The 15137-nt window shown below is 41.8% G+C and overlaps 1 protein-coding gene across 8 annotated transcripts in view; it reads right to left on the reverse strand.

Annotated features, from left to right (window-relative positions):
- TJP1 (tight junction protein 1) overlaps positions 1-15137 on the reverse strand; it is a 264401-nt gene that overhangs the window by 191669 nt on the left and 57595 nt on the right.

A 15137-nucleotide genomic window follows, 5' to 3' on the forward strand; every position in this document is an offset into this window, starting at 1 on the left:
CAGGTCACAATTGCATATTAGATCTGATCACTGGCCCAGGAACTCCATATGCTCTAGGGTGGACAAAAAGAAAAGAAAAAAAAGATCTTGGCTTGGGACAGATGAAGTCTGAAGTGACAGCTGTGGGGCTTAGAAAATAGGTCTCTATTAGACATCTGAATGTGAGCATCAACAGCATTTGGATGTATTCAGTAAGCCCTGAGGCCAGATAAGGTCAGCAAAGGAGTGAGTGCAGAGAGAAAGGGAAGTCCAGGAACCCAGCCTGGGGCCAACATTGAGGAGCTGGGGAGTGAGAGGACCTGCAGTGGGACAGGAGAGCCTGAGGAACATGGGTCCTGAGGAATGTGTTCCCAGGCAGAGGGGACTTCTTGGGTGCTGAAGACAGGTCCAGGAGGGAGTGGTGACCCAAGAAGGGGTCCGAGAGGGGGATAGTGAACTGATCAACAAGAGGTGAACTTGGAGCACGAAAGCTGCTGGCACTTCCAGCAGAGCACTTTCAGGGGTGGAGACAATGGCCTGGTTCAAGTGGGTCTGAAAGGGAAAGTGGCACAGCTGACTCTTGCGATTCTTGTCTTAACTGTGGAGCCTTAGAACTGCAAAGCCTCCTTGCTCTTTAATTCTCAGAGAGACTTCCTTGTCTCCAATTAAACTTTTCCTATTTCAGTTTTTAAATACCATTTCTGTGCGTTTGGTCCTATATGAACTGGGAAAAAAATATTCTGTATCTCTCTAAAATGCACACAAAAATACGTTAATATCTTATATTAACACCTCATATTCTCTTTCTTTTGTCTTTTGTCTTTTTAGGGCCACACCCACGGCACATGGAGGTTCCCAGGCTAGGGGTCTAATCAGAGCTGTAGACGCCAGCCTGCACCAGAGCCACAGCAGCACGGGATCTGAGCCACGTCTGCGACCTACACCACAGCTCACGGCAACGCCAGATCCTTAACTCACTGAGCGAGGCCAGGGATCGAACCCACAACCTCATGGTTCCTAGTCAGATTCGTTTCCACTGTGCCACGAAGGGAACTCCAACACCTCATATTCTTAAAAAAAAAATAGGAGTCAATAAGAAAATAATTCCATTTACAATAGCATCAAAAAGAATAAGACACTTAGGAATAAATTTAACAAAACAAGCATAAGACTTGTACACTGAAAACTACAAAACATCCTTGAAAAAAAGTGATAAAACACCAAATTAAAAGGAAAGACATCTAGAGTTCTGGCTGTGGCATAGTGGATTAAGAATCTGACTGCAGCAGCTCAGGCTGCTGAAGTGGTATGGGTTCGATCCTGAGCCCAGTCCTGTAGGTTAAAGGACCCTGCATTGCCACAGCTGAGACATGGTCACAGCTACAGCTGGGATTCAGTCTCTGGCCTGGGAACTTTCATATGCTATGGGTGCAGCCTTAAAGATTAAAAAAAAAAAAATTAAGAAAGAAAGGAAAGACATCCAATGTTCAAGGAGAGGAGGCCTTAGTATTATGAGGTTGGCAGCATTCCACCAACAGACCTACAGGCTCAAAGCCCCGCCTGCCTTTTAAAAAGAGAAATTGACGGAGTTCCTGTCGTGGTGCAGTGGTTAACGAATCCGACTAGGAACCATAAGGTTGCAGGTTTGATCCCTGGCCTTGCTCGGTGGGTTAAGGATCTGGTGTTGCTGTGAGCTGTGGTGCAGGTCAAAGATGAGGCTCAGATCCCACGCGGCTGTGGCGTAGGCCAGCAGCTACGGCTCTAATTCGACCCCTAGTCTGGGAACCTCCATGTGCTGTGGGAAGCTGCCCTAGAAAAGGTAAAAAGACAAAAAAAAAAAAAAAAGAGAGAGAGAGAGAGCGAGAGAGAAATTGACAAGCTTATTCTAAAACCCATAAGGGGAGTTCCCGTCGTGGCGCAGTGGTTAACGAATCCGACTAGGAACCATGAGGTTGCAGGTTCGGTCCCTGCCCTTGCTCAGTGGGTTAACAATCCGGCATTGCCGTGAGCTGTGGTGTAGGTCGCAGACGCGGCTCGGATCCCACGTTGCTGTGGCTCTGGCGTAGGCCGGTGGCTACAGCTCCAATTGGACCCCTAGCCTGGGAACCTCCATATGCCGTGGGAGCGGCCCAAGAAATAGCAACAACAACAACAACAAAAAAGACAAAAAGACAAAAAAAAAAAAAAATGAAAAAAAAAATAAAACCCATAAGGGCACACAGTGGACCCAGAATAGCTAAATCTTGAAAAAAGACAAAAAGTGGGAGAATTCACATTTTCCAATTTCAACAGTGACTGCACAGCTATGGTAATCAAGACAGAGTGGCCCTGGCCTAAAGGTAGACACACAGATGAATGCATTAGAAACTAGAGGCCACAAGAGACATTTCTCCAAAGAAGATGTATGGATTGCCAGTAGGCATGTGAAAAGATGCTCAACATCACTAATTATTACAGAAACACAAATCGAAACTACAATGAGGTATGACCTCACACCAGTCAGAATGGCCATCAATAATAGGTCTCAACAAATGTGGAGTGGGGTGGAGAGAAGGGAACCCTCCTACACTATTGGTGGGAATGTAAATTGGTACAACCACTATGGAAAACAGTATGGAAGTTCCTCAGAAAACCAAATACAGAACTACCATACTGATTCAGCAATCCCACTCCTGGGCATATATCCAGACAAAATAATTTAAAAAGACACACATGGAGTTCCTGTTGTGGCACAGCAGAAATGAACCCAACTAGTATCCATGAAGATGTGGGTTTGATCCCTGGCCTCACTCAGTGGGTCAAGGATCCAGTGTTGCCGTGAAGTGTGGTGTAGGCTGCAGACATGGGTTGGATCCTGTGTTGCTGTGGCTGTGGTGTAGACCAGCAGCTGTAGCTCCAATTCAACCCCTAGCCTGGGAACTTCCGTATGCTGCAGGTGTGGCCCTAAGAAATCAAAAAAATTAGCAAAATAAAATACATTATAAACGTGTTTACTCTGATCCATATGCATATTGTGATTAACTATGTTTAATGAGCAGAGGAGGAATAAAAGAACTGCTGTTAAACTCTTTCTACTAATATAATCTACTATAAAGGTCTATATTCCAGGATATTAATACTACAGATAATTTGGCAAAACTGGTAACTATATATACCGCTTGCCTGTTCCAGACAGCAGAGATACTGAATCATGCAGATGCTAAATTTGGACAATACATGTCAGATTTTGGCCAAACCACTTCATGGCAATAAAGTCAAGGACGTAATATCCCACTTCCTTTTTTAAAAAAACAAAAAACAAACAAAACAAAACAAACAAACAAACAAACAAACGAAAACTAGCACTACAACTGTGTTAAGGAAACCTGACTCAGAACTGGAGTCGGGAAGCCACAAAGGAGGGCTAATGCATGTGGACTGGTGCAGGTGCACAGCAGAGAGGAAGGGGGAGGGTAGCTCCCCTAGCACCAGCAAGCTGCCTTCGCCCACAGCCAATGAGAAGCCGCCATCACTTTAATTCTCATTTTGCTCCTATCAACTTTCATTCTAAATAGCACCCCCAGCCTTCCCCTTTCCTCTATAAAGAATGCTCTCCTTTGTTCTCTGGACTTGCCTAGAGTTTGCCACAGTTTGCCTGTCCTGAATGGCAACTGTTGCTAGTCCCCAGTAAACTCAATGCAACTCCTTTACTATTCCCCAATAATCTCAATTTTTCTTAAATGAAATTGCTCTCTGCTCTGTTAGAGGTCGACATGACCTCAACCCTGCAAGTCTTCAACTGCATTCTCTTTCCACGCCCATCCTTTAATAAGGCAGTATGGTAGTAGAGCCAGACAGGATTCAGACACTATTTAGGAGCCACCCAGCTGGCAACTGTGACTTAACTTGTGACTGAGGCTTAGATGAGTAATGAATATAGGTAAGCACATAACCCAATTCCTAGCACAGTAGGCCCTCAAGTTACATTTAGGTTCTAATGAACAAACCCTACTAAATGAATGTCTACTTTGCGCCTGGCACCAAGGCTGCTTGGCCCAGGGATACAAACAAGGAAAAGACGTGGAATCCACCCTCCAGAAAGTTCACAATCTAGAGAGAAAGAAACATGCCTCTGTGGTTTAAGGTCAACAGTGGTCACAGGAACGTGCATGAAATATGAAGTCAGGCAGGAAAGGTGGGGGATGCCTGGAGGGCTTCTGAGAGGAGGTGACAGCAGAGCAGCAGGTAGCCTTCACGAAAGGAGAAGGGATGAGAACTGGCATAACTGGGGAAAAGAGTTAGAGAAGGGCAGGGTCTAGAGCATTTACCACTGAAAACAGCCGTCACTCAACTCCAGCCAAAAGCACAGCTCTCCATTATGGGCCCCAAAGCAAACTCTGCAGAACTACAGGTGCCTGAGGGGGTCCATACCTCTTGGGTTTTTGTTTGTTTATTTAGGGCCACAGCTGTGGCATATGGAAGCTCCCAGGCTAGGGGCTGAATCAGATTTGCAGCTGCCAGCCTACACTACAGCTCACAGCAATGCAGGATCCTTACTTAACCCACTGAGTGAGGCCAGGGATAGAACCCCCATCCTCATGGATCCTAGTTGGGTTCATAGATACTAGTTTTGCTGAGCTACAATGGGAACTCCTTGGGCTTTCCTTTCCCATAGATTCCAAGAATCACCGAAGCCTCTGTGGCCCTCTGATTCTCAGCACTGAACAAAAATCATTTAATAACATTCCTCAATTGGTGACATATTATCTTAGAGGTCAATGTTGATTCAGATCTTTTTTTTTCTTTCAGTGATACATATACAGATAGATAGATATTTCATATTCTTTTCTATTATGGTTTATTACAGATTATTGAACACAGTTCCCTGTACTATATATAATAGGACGTTGCTGTTTATCTGTTTTACATATAGTAGTGTGTATCTGCTAATCCCAAACTCCCTCCCCCACCCCCTCCCCCTTGGCAACCACAAATCTGTTTTCTATGTCTGTGACTCTATTTCTGTTTCAAAGATATGTTGACTTGTGTTGTATTTTATTTTATTTTTTTGTCTTTTTGTCTTTTCTAGAGCCACACCCACGGCATATGGAGGTTCCCAGGCTAGGGGTCTAATGGAGCTGTAGCTGCCGGCCTACGCCAGAGCCACAGCAACCCAGGATCCGAGCCGCGTCTGCGACCTACACCACAGCTCACAGGAATGCCGGATCGTTAATCCACTGAGCAAGGGCAGGGATAGAACCAGCACCCTCATGGTTCCTAGTCGGATTCGTTAACCACTGAGCCATGACAGGCACTCTAGACTTGTGTCGTATTTTAGATTCCACCTATAAGTGATATCATATGGTATTTGTTTTTCTCTGACTCACTTCACTTAGCATAATTTCTAGTTGCATCCATGTTACTGCAAATGGCATTATTTCATTCTTTTTAATGGCTGAGTAGTATTCCATTGTGGATAGATACCACATTTTCTTTGTTTTTTTTAATATTTTATTTTTTCAATTACTCAATGAATTTTATTACATTTTCAGCTGTACAATGATCATTACAACCCAACTTTATAGCATTTCCATCCCAAACCCCCAGCCCATCCTCCCCACCCCCCAACCTGTCTCCTTTGGAAACCATAATTTTTTCAAAGTCTGTGAGTCAGTATCTGCAAAGAAATTCATTGCATCCTTTTTTTAGATTCCACATGTAAGTGACAGCATATGATGTTGTTGGTGTCTCACTGACTAACTTCACTTAGCATGATAATTTCTAGGTCCATCCATGTTACTGCAAATGCCATATTTCTTTCCTGCTAATGGCTGAGAAATATTACATCGTGTTCATGTACCACATCTTCTTTATCCACTCCTCTGTCAATGAACATTTAGGTTGTTTCCATGTCTTGGCTATTGTGTATAGTGCATTTGCAATGAACACTAGAGTTCACGTATTTTTTCAAATCACAGTTTTCTCTGGATAGATGCCAGGAGTGGGACTGCTGGATCAAACGGTAATTCTATTTTTAGTTTTCTGAGGAATCTCTGTCCTGTTTTCCACAGTGGTTGCACCAATTTACATTCCCACCAACAGTGTAAGAGAGTTCCCTTTTCTCCACACCCTCTCCAACATTCATTGTTTGTAGACTTTCTGATGATGGCTATTCTGGCTAGTGTAAGGTGGTACCTCACAATATATACCACACCTTCTTTATGATTCCTCTGTAGATGGATATTTAGGTTGTTTCCATGTCTTGGCTACGGTAAAGAGTCATATCTTTTTATATGGTTCACATATTAAGTACTAGTCTATAATTCTGCATTTAATTTGCTTTTTCTTAGTAATATGAAATAAAAGGCCTACAAACATTTTAAATATTATGGAAAAGTAAGCCATGAATTTCTGTATTAACCCTCTAGTTCATGTCATCAACCCCCCCAAAACGACTGCATTTCCAAGAGCTGGAAGATAAATAGGGAAAAAAATGCAGGTAATAAATGAAATTGTTAAAATGTCACAAATGGTTCTTAAATTAAATGATGGAAATCTTTGACATTTTATTTTATGAGAAAATCAAAAATGGGAAACAGAAGTAGTCTACAAAGAAAGGCAATTTTAAAAACCTTTTCACTGAAAGAAATGCAACACAGTTTTTTTCCCTTACTGGTTATCTGAAAATTATAGATTCAACTATAATTACAGATTCAACTATAATGAGAAAATGTAAGTTAATACTCAGTGTCATTAGTGTAAACTTTGTTCTAACAGACAGTATACATGGTAAAAGAAATCATTAGTAAACTAAAGGCAAAACAAACTCAGTTAATTATGTGAAAAACAATAGAAGGGTCAGGCTTAATTTTTTTTTTTTCTTTTTATGGTCACACCTGTGGCATATGGAAGTTCCCAAGCTAGGGGTGGAATCAGAGCTGCAGCTGCAGACCTACACCATAGTTAGAGCAAACAAGGACCTAACCTACACTGCAGCTGGCAGCCACGCTGGATCCTTAACCCAGTGAGCGAGGTCAGGGATCAGACCTGCATTCTCATGGATACTAGTTGGGTTCTTAACCAGCCAAGCTACAACAGGAACTCCTTAGGCTTAATTTTAAAAAGAAACTTTCCGGAATGTTAAAAATCAATGTTACTGCAATAAAAAATAATGTTTTTAATAAAAAATAAATTTAAAAAATAAAATAAAGAAAAAGAATCTTCTATCCAGTCACAATACTCATGCAGGTTTATGGGAGGAGATTCCTAGTCCCATATAGAAACACCTTCTAAAATGACCAGGAACATAGGAACTCTTATTCACTAACGCTCCTTTTTTGTCATGAACCAGTTCTGTTAAGATAGAACTCCTTTATTTAATAAACTGTGCTAAAGTGCCATTTGCCCTGCCCTAAAGGAATTAGTTTGAGCCAAAGGAAACTGATAAGAACTAGAGAATGTGGAAACCAACAATTTAGCAAGGTGACATCAGTTATAGGCCACTTACCTCTACGAAAAAAAAACACAACACAACATGGCCAACCCTATTTAAGAAGAGTATCCTTTTTATCTAGAAGGCTAGGCTTTGACCTTAGTGACCACAGGCAAGCCAACTCTCTGTAAAAAAGGAAGGCTACTCACAAACACACCTGCCCCATTCCCTCCATCCCTTTCTCACCCATCTCCCATCTCCATATACTTGGCAGCTTTTGACTCAGAGAGGGGTGAGCCTGAATGAAGCAAAGCTTTCCAAATCATCTATGTATCATCTTCCCCAAGCTCTATATGAAGCTCAAGATGAGTATTTTACAAAGGAACAAAATACGCATAAGACACATAAATTTAAAATTTAGTTTTCACCATGATCAAATGTACTCATAATATCGTATAATATCTAGCTAGAATGATCTCTTCGACACTTGGTAAAACAGTGAAGATTAAAGCCTTTACTCACTGAGAAATTATTAAATGTTCAATCTTACATGTTAATCTTAACAAGTTTCAAAATATTAAAATGTCAGAAAATTCCCCTTTGCGGTCTTCAGGATATTTGTCCTTTCTTTTTCAGAAATAGGAGTAGAACCTCTATGAAAAGCAGCGATCTAAGTAGATCACAGCAATGGGAAATTCCTTCATGGGAATCTAACTTAAAATGATCCAAATAGAGACATGTATTTGTAGCAGGCGACCTGAAGACAAAATTCCATGCTCAAACAAAAAGAGCTGCAGAGCTGGGAAAAAGGTTTGGGGGGAGAGGGGGAGGGTAGCCGCCCCATTTGTTATCAATTCTTTGACCTCTTTTAGCTGGGTCTGAGGCCTAAAATAAGTAGAGCAAATTTCAGCAGCATTGAGCTCATCGAAGGTTTCAGTGCCTGAAGGCCTGTTTGAGTAACTAGGGGGAGGAGGGGGTGCTGAGCACTGGAGAGGGGGGATGGAGGAGGCTGCAGACCCCAGGGCCACAGGAGGGGCTCAGGCTTTTGTTCCAAAAGGGCGCAGATCCATTGAAGGGCTTAGAGCCAGAGAGTCACAGGATCTAATTTACATTTGAAAAAGGATTGTTCTGGCTGCGGGTAGGGATCAAACTGGGCGGAGTCAGGGAAACCACTATGGGCTCTTGCAAGGACCCCTGTGAGAAAGGATGGCTTGGGCCAGGCAGGTGGTGGAGGAGGCAGTGAGAAGCTATCAGATTTAGGATATAATTAGAGGAGAAGATGCAAAATATAAGAGGAAGGCAAAGGTCATTTCTACCTCTTTTCATAAATAAAAATAAATTCTGTATTGTTGGATGAGAAACTAGGTAAGGGCTACAAACAATTTGCAAAACAAGAAATACATGCAAATAACAATATTAAACAATTTCAATATCACTAGTAATACAAACTGCACTGCATAAATACAAATTAAATTAAAAACAGGATGCTTTCCCCCAGTCCTGATTATAAAAGAATGTAAAAGATCACTGTAGTGAGTCAAATACTATTTGTATTCCCCCAAATTCATATCCATCAGGAATTTCAGAAAGAGACCTTACTTAGAAACTGTCTTTGCATGTGTAATCAGTTAAGATGATATCACATTGGATTAGGTGGGGCCTAAAATCAATGGCTGGGGTCCTTCTCAGAAGAGGAAAGGACACACAGAGATACACAAGCCTGGAAGAGGCCATGTGAGGATGGAGGCAAGACTGCACTGATGCTGCTGTAAGTCAAGGAACACCAAGGACTGCCAGAGCATCAGACACTGAGAAGCAGCAAGGGAGAATCCTGCCACAGAGCCTTTGGGATGAAGGAGCACAGGCGTGTTGACTCCTGATCGCAGACCTCTAAAGCCTCCAGAACTGTGAGCGAATACATTTCTGTTGTTTTAAGCCACTCAACATGTGGGAATCTGTTACTGCAGCCCTGGGGAACTAGTAGAATAATATCAGATGTTACCAAGAATCTGGGAGGCAGGCACTCTCATTCCCTGCTGGCAGAAGCATAAATCAGTAGTATAACCTTCGGGAAAGATGATTTCACTGTGCTTACCACAGTTTTAAATGACCAGATCTCTTGAACCAGGAATTCCTAATTGGGGAATTTATACTAAGGAAATAATCAGAAGAAATATGGGCAACGAATTAAAAAGAAGAGCACTCATCTTCAGGTTACAACTGTAAAGAATATAAATGTCCAAAAATTTGAAATTAGCCAAGTAAATCTTGGTGTAAACTTACAATGAAGTAACACGTAGCTATTAAAACTGATTTGACTGAAAACATTCTGTGGTAGTTTGGTACAAAACTAAACATGCTCTTACCAGGTGATATGGCAATCACACTCCTTAAAATTTACCCAAATGAGCGGAAAACTTAGGTCCACACAAAAACCTGCACGTGGATTTTTACAGCAGCTTTACTTGTAATTGCCCAAACTTAGAAGCAACCAAGATGTCCTTCAGAAGGTGAATGGGTAAACTATGATATGTCCATACAATGCAGTATTATTTAGAAAAAAAAATGAGCTATCAAGCCACAGAAAGATAGGGAGGAAGCTTAAATGCATACTACTAAGTGAAAGAAGCCAATCTGAAAAAGGCTACATACTGTGTGATTCCAACTGAGTGACATTCTAGGAAAGGCAAAGCTATAGGGACAATAAAAAGATTAGTAGATGCCAACAGTTAGGGGGTTGGGGAAAGAGATTAAAAGGTAGAATTTAGATATTTTTATAGTGGTGAACTATTCTGCATGATACTGTAATGGTGGATACAGGTCATTACACATTTGCCTAAACCTACAGATGTACAACACAAAAAGTGAATCCTAATGTAAACCATGGATTTTGGGTGATAAGGAGGTGTCAATGTCAGGTCACCAATTTTAAGAAATGTACCACCCTGGTGTGGATGTTGATATGTGGAGGGGATGAACATGTGTGAGGACAGGGAGCATAGGGGAAAACTCCGTGTTTTCTGCTCAATCCTGCTGCAAACCTAAAATTAGTCCGAAAAATAAAGCCTATCAAAAGAAAAAAATAACCTTGAAAAAATATTTAAGGCTAAGAATACTCAAAATGTGTGATGTATTTGTAACTGAAAAAAGAGTATTAAAAACCTTACCTACAGTAAATTTTAATTTTTTTAAAAAAAGGAATAAAGGAATATGTATATATTCATATACTATTAGAGAGAGCAGAGAAAATGCTAAAACATAAAGAATGGTTATTTCTGAGTGGTGGGATTCACACAATTTTTAACATTTTTCTTTGTGATTTCTTGTATTCTCCAAAATTTCTACAATAAATACATATTACTTTTGTAATTAGGAAGGTAGAGTTAATGTCATCTAGAAGTAATAACAAATGCATGGTCTGAGAAACCTAAGAACATTAATTTGAGAAATAAACATCCTTCAACTCTTTCTTTTACTTAGCAACCTGTCTACCCAGTCAGGGATAGATACTGAAATCCATCATATGTGAACAATCTCTAATTCCCTTGCTTGCATAACAAAGCTTCCTGGAATGTTCACCCACTTTATCTTTCATTCCTCTGTCACTTACCGCTCTTTAAAAATAGAACTGAGAACAAAAGTGCTTTTGAAAACTAAAAATATGGGAGGAGAGGAAAAAAAATGGAAATTTGGAAGATAAAGTTGTGAAATTATTTCATAAATCAAAAGAAAACATAAGGAGGTTAGGAAATAGAGATTAAAAAGAGAAATTAAAACATCAATCTAAAAGTCCCAACAAGAGAGGAAGAAAATACCATTAAATAACTTTTCCAAAGTTTGGAAGATATTTTCTGGTTTCCAGTTTCTACTTGGAAGTTTCAAGTGCTCATCAAAATGAATTTAAAAAAAGACCTACTTCACAGTACATCAGAACACTAGGGCTAAAGAGGAATTTCCACAGAGGAGGAATAAACAGGAACACCCAAAGGACTGAAGGTGGAAACATCACTTAGTGACAACACTAGAAACTGGACACCTAAGAGATGGCTGCAGAGCTGGGAGGAACTGACTTCCACTCTGGGACACTATACCCAATGAACCATCCAGAGGGTGGGTGACATTCAGTTTAACCTCCCTTGACACCACAGCAGCCACTGTTGATGGCCTTCCCAACAGCCATCCTGGCAGTATTCACATATTAAGTGGTCATTTGGGGGGTGGGGCATTGGCCCCAGGAGAGTAAGTCCTTATTAGAACCAGTTATGGCAATTCCATTCCCTTTGCTGTGGCCTGAGGTATGATGTTAGCTAACACATTTTGAGAAAAGGGTTTTCAGGCCTTTAAAAGGAGGTTCACCAGAAAATATGCTTCATTTTTTGCTTCTAGATATTGTTGTCTGCATTTGACACCTGAAACATGGCAGCCACCTTGCAGCTAGTCCCTCACATTGAAGCTCAGAGAGTTGAAAGTTTGAAAGAATTCATGTTTGAAGCTATCATTAAGCCTGAACCAGCATAACTCCTGACTTATCTAATAAAAGTCCTTTCTCTTCAAGTCACTTTTAGTTGGTTACCTGCTGAGCATCATAAACTGATACATATCCATTCTCAGAAAGCTGGAGGCAGCCTCATTGAAGCCAAGACAGGAGAGTGAAGGAAACTCCTGGAATGATAGTGAAATGACACCCAAGGAAAACACCTGTGAAAAGGCCAAGGGGACAACACATCCAGTTGGAGACAGAGAACATGGCTCCAGGAGGGTCCCCAGGAAAAACCAACAGACGTACAGTTTGTGACTACATGAAAAACAATGTTAAGAGGGATTCTGTAATTTTCTTAAACAGTTTAAGAAGACATAATAATAGGTGCATAAAAAATTAAGCAAAGATAAAGATGAGGCAACTTTTAAGTCCAAGGAAAACAAAATTTGCACAAGAAAGCAAAAAATAGTCATAATATACTTCCTGGCTCAGCAGGGAATAATATTTATATAGTGACACTATATATACTCAGAATTCTGAGCTGGAGGGAAGAGGATGGTGGGAGCACAGACAGGGTGGGGGCTTCCTCCTCATCTTCCGCAAGTCGACAGAGAATACTTAATGCAGCCACACCAAGAGACATCGGAATGAGCGTGTTACTCAGCAACAGGAAGTGCCAAAGAAAAAGTTACGGGGATGAAAACTTGAATGCTTTTGAAAGGTGGAGACATTTAATCTTGTACTATGTAGTATACTAGACTATATGAATTCATGTCTACAGTATAACGAAGAATCTATCTGGTCTTGGCCTGGGTTTCTGGCATGGAGCTTCCACAACCCTTCACATTTTCTGAATGACAGCAGTGTCTTTGTTAAGCTAAAGTGGGAATTCCCAGTGGCCTCCAAATGGTTTCCAGTTGAGGGTTGGGCACTGGGGAGAACCTCTGTGATCAGGGGTTGGGTGGGACTTTCAGCTGCCTGACCTCCTCCAAGGGAAGGACAGGAGCTGAAGGCTAACTTTAATTATGCTTCTGTAATGAAGCCCCAGTAAACACCCTGGAGCACAAAGCTCAGTGGAGCTTCCTGGTTGGTGAACTGTGGCTGTGCGGGAGGGTGATGCTCCTCCCTGCCTCCATGAAGAGTGGGCATGGAAGGTCTGTGCACTTCCCAGACTTCACCCTGTGTGTCTCTTCATGGGGCCACTCTCCTGATTTGTTATCTTCCACAGTAAAACTAATCACAAGTACAGTGCTTTTCTGAGTTTTGAGCATTGCTCTAGTTAAGTTACCTCACCAGAGGGGATTGTGGGAACCCCCCTCATTTATAGCCACTTGGTCAGATGTGCAGGTGTCCTGGGATCCTCCTAAGCGCAAGTGGCATCTGAAGTAAAGGAAGTCTTGCTGGAGACCGTGCCCTATAACTTATGAAGTTGATGCTACTTTTGGATGGTTGTAAGTGTGGAATGGCAGTACACCCAGTTAGGGTTGGTATAGGATAGTTACCTTACTAAATGAATTTTTTAAAGGAAAAAGGAGTAAACTTCATCATCCTAATCACAAGAGGGTTCTGCAGCATGTGTATGAAGGTCCCCCCAAGGGTGGGGGACCACAGTGGTGGCAGCACTGCTGACAGTCAGTATGGACTCATGGCATGGAGCATCCCTGAGATGCAGGACTGCAGGCCTTTCTTCTGCATGAAGATACAGAAAAGGAGGCTTCTTGAGACTTTTCTATTAAAATGTTATCATAAGAGTTTCTACTGTGGGGCAGTGGGCTAAGAATCCAAATGCAGAGGCTTGGGTTGCTATGGAGGCAAGGGTTTGATCCCTGGCCCTGCACAGTGGGTTAAAGGATCCTGCCTTGCCACAGTTGTGGTTTGGATTCAATCCCTGGCTTGGGAACTTCCATATGCCATGTGTGCAGCCATTAAAAAAAAAAAAAAAAAAAAAATGTTATCCTAAAGAGAAGGTTTCTGAAAGTAAGGGAAGACTATCAATTTGAACATTTAATCCCACATTCTTCAAAACAAATGTCCAATAGTTTCCCTGTGGCTGGAATTGGCCAAAGGTAAAGTGAAGCAAGAAGTTTGTCCTTGATATCCTCTGTTTTCTAGGTCTTTCTTCCTCCCACCTTCGGAAAACCTCAGCATCCATCTGAGCCAAACCCACTTAGCTAGGCCTTTCTAGGCCACTGTCTCTTCCTCCAAAATCTCCCTTTCCCCTGCCATCCTACTGCCCTTGAAATTTCAAAGGCCTGGTTTTGGCTATCTGGTAGCAGGAAACCAATTCATGAATTCACAAATAAAAACAAGCGATTGCTTTATACATATAGCGGTTAACCTTTTATAGGAAAGGACTGGATAATTCAAAAGTAATGTTTCAATGTGATATTTCAGAGAGAGGAGATTCTGATGCTCTTTACACTAGTTATGGACAAGCTGCTTAGGTGTCAAAACTAAAGTCATCCTTCCTGATACCTACACTCTCAGCAGCTTTGGGTGCAAGACTGGCCTCCACCGCTCCCAGGACACTGCACTTGGGCAACTGTCGCTTGCACACCTCACTTATACAATGCTGTGAGGGAGCTGTGCACCCCACCCACCAAACATAATGCCTCTGTGCACCACTGCCAAACTGGAGTCTGTGGTTAAAAACCCAGGTCCCCAAGGAGTGCGGTGGCTAAACCCTTCCAGGTAGGTCCCATAACCCTCAGGACCCAGGGGGAACTGGGCCACAACCCTTGGGTCTGAGGAGGCCTGGGCTACACAGAGAACCCATCCATGAGTTAAGTTGTGGCAGGCAGGGGTGGGAAACTAAGTTAGCCCCTTAAGTATTCTTTACGTCTTCATAGTTCATCTCAGTCAAAGCAGAGTCTCTAGAAGAATCTAGATTCACGTTCCACAAAAGGGTGGGATATCTGCACTGAAATCACAAAACACTCTAAGAGGCAACATGATATTTGTTTATTTGCACTACGAAAAACCACTGGAGAAAACGCCTTATCTGGAAAAACAATTTGAACTTTTACTCACCTCCTGAAATCTAAATTGATATCTAATACCCACTTTCCTCACAAAACAATAGCAGGCAGTGGAGACAGAGCCTTTCATGCTAGGAAATGTTATAATGCCATAGAAACCTGAGAAGACGTAAATAACGGGACTTATTTTCTCTGTCTACCCACTTTCTCCTTTAACATCAAAGCCTGCTTACATCTTGGAATACTACAGTGGAAAGAGTGACTACCGTGTTTACTCCACCCAAGTTCA

The sequence above is a fragment of the Sus scrofa genome, chromosome 1, assembly GCF_054392235.1.
Source record: "Sus scrofa isolate SSC_HxYL_T2T_F1_AM1 chromosome 1, Sscrofa_HxYL_maternal_Yorkshire_Landrace_v2.0, whole genome shotgun sequence".
In the NCBI taxonomy this organism is placed as follows: domain Eukaryota; kingdom Metazoa; phylum Chordata; class Mammalia; order Artiodactyla; family Suidae; genus Sus; species Sus scrofa.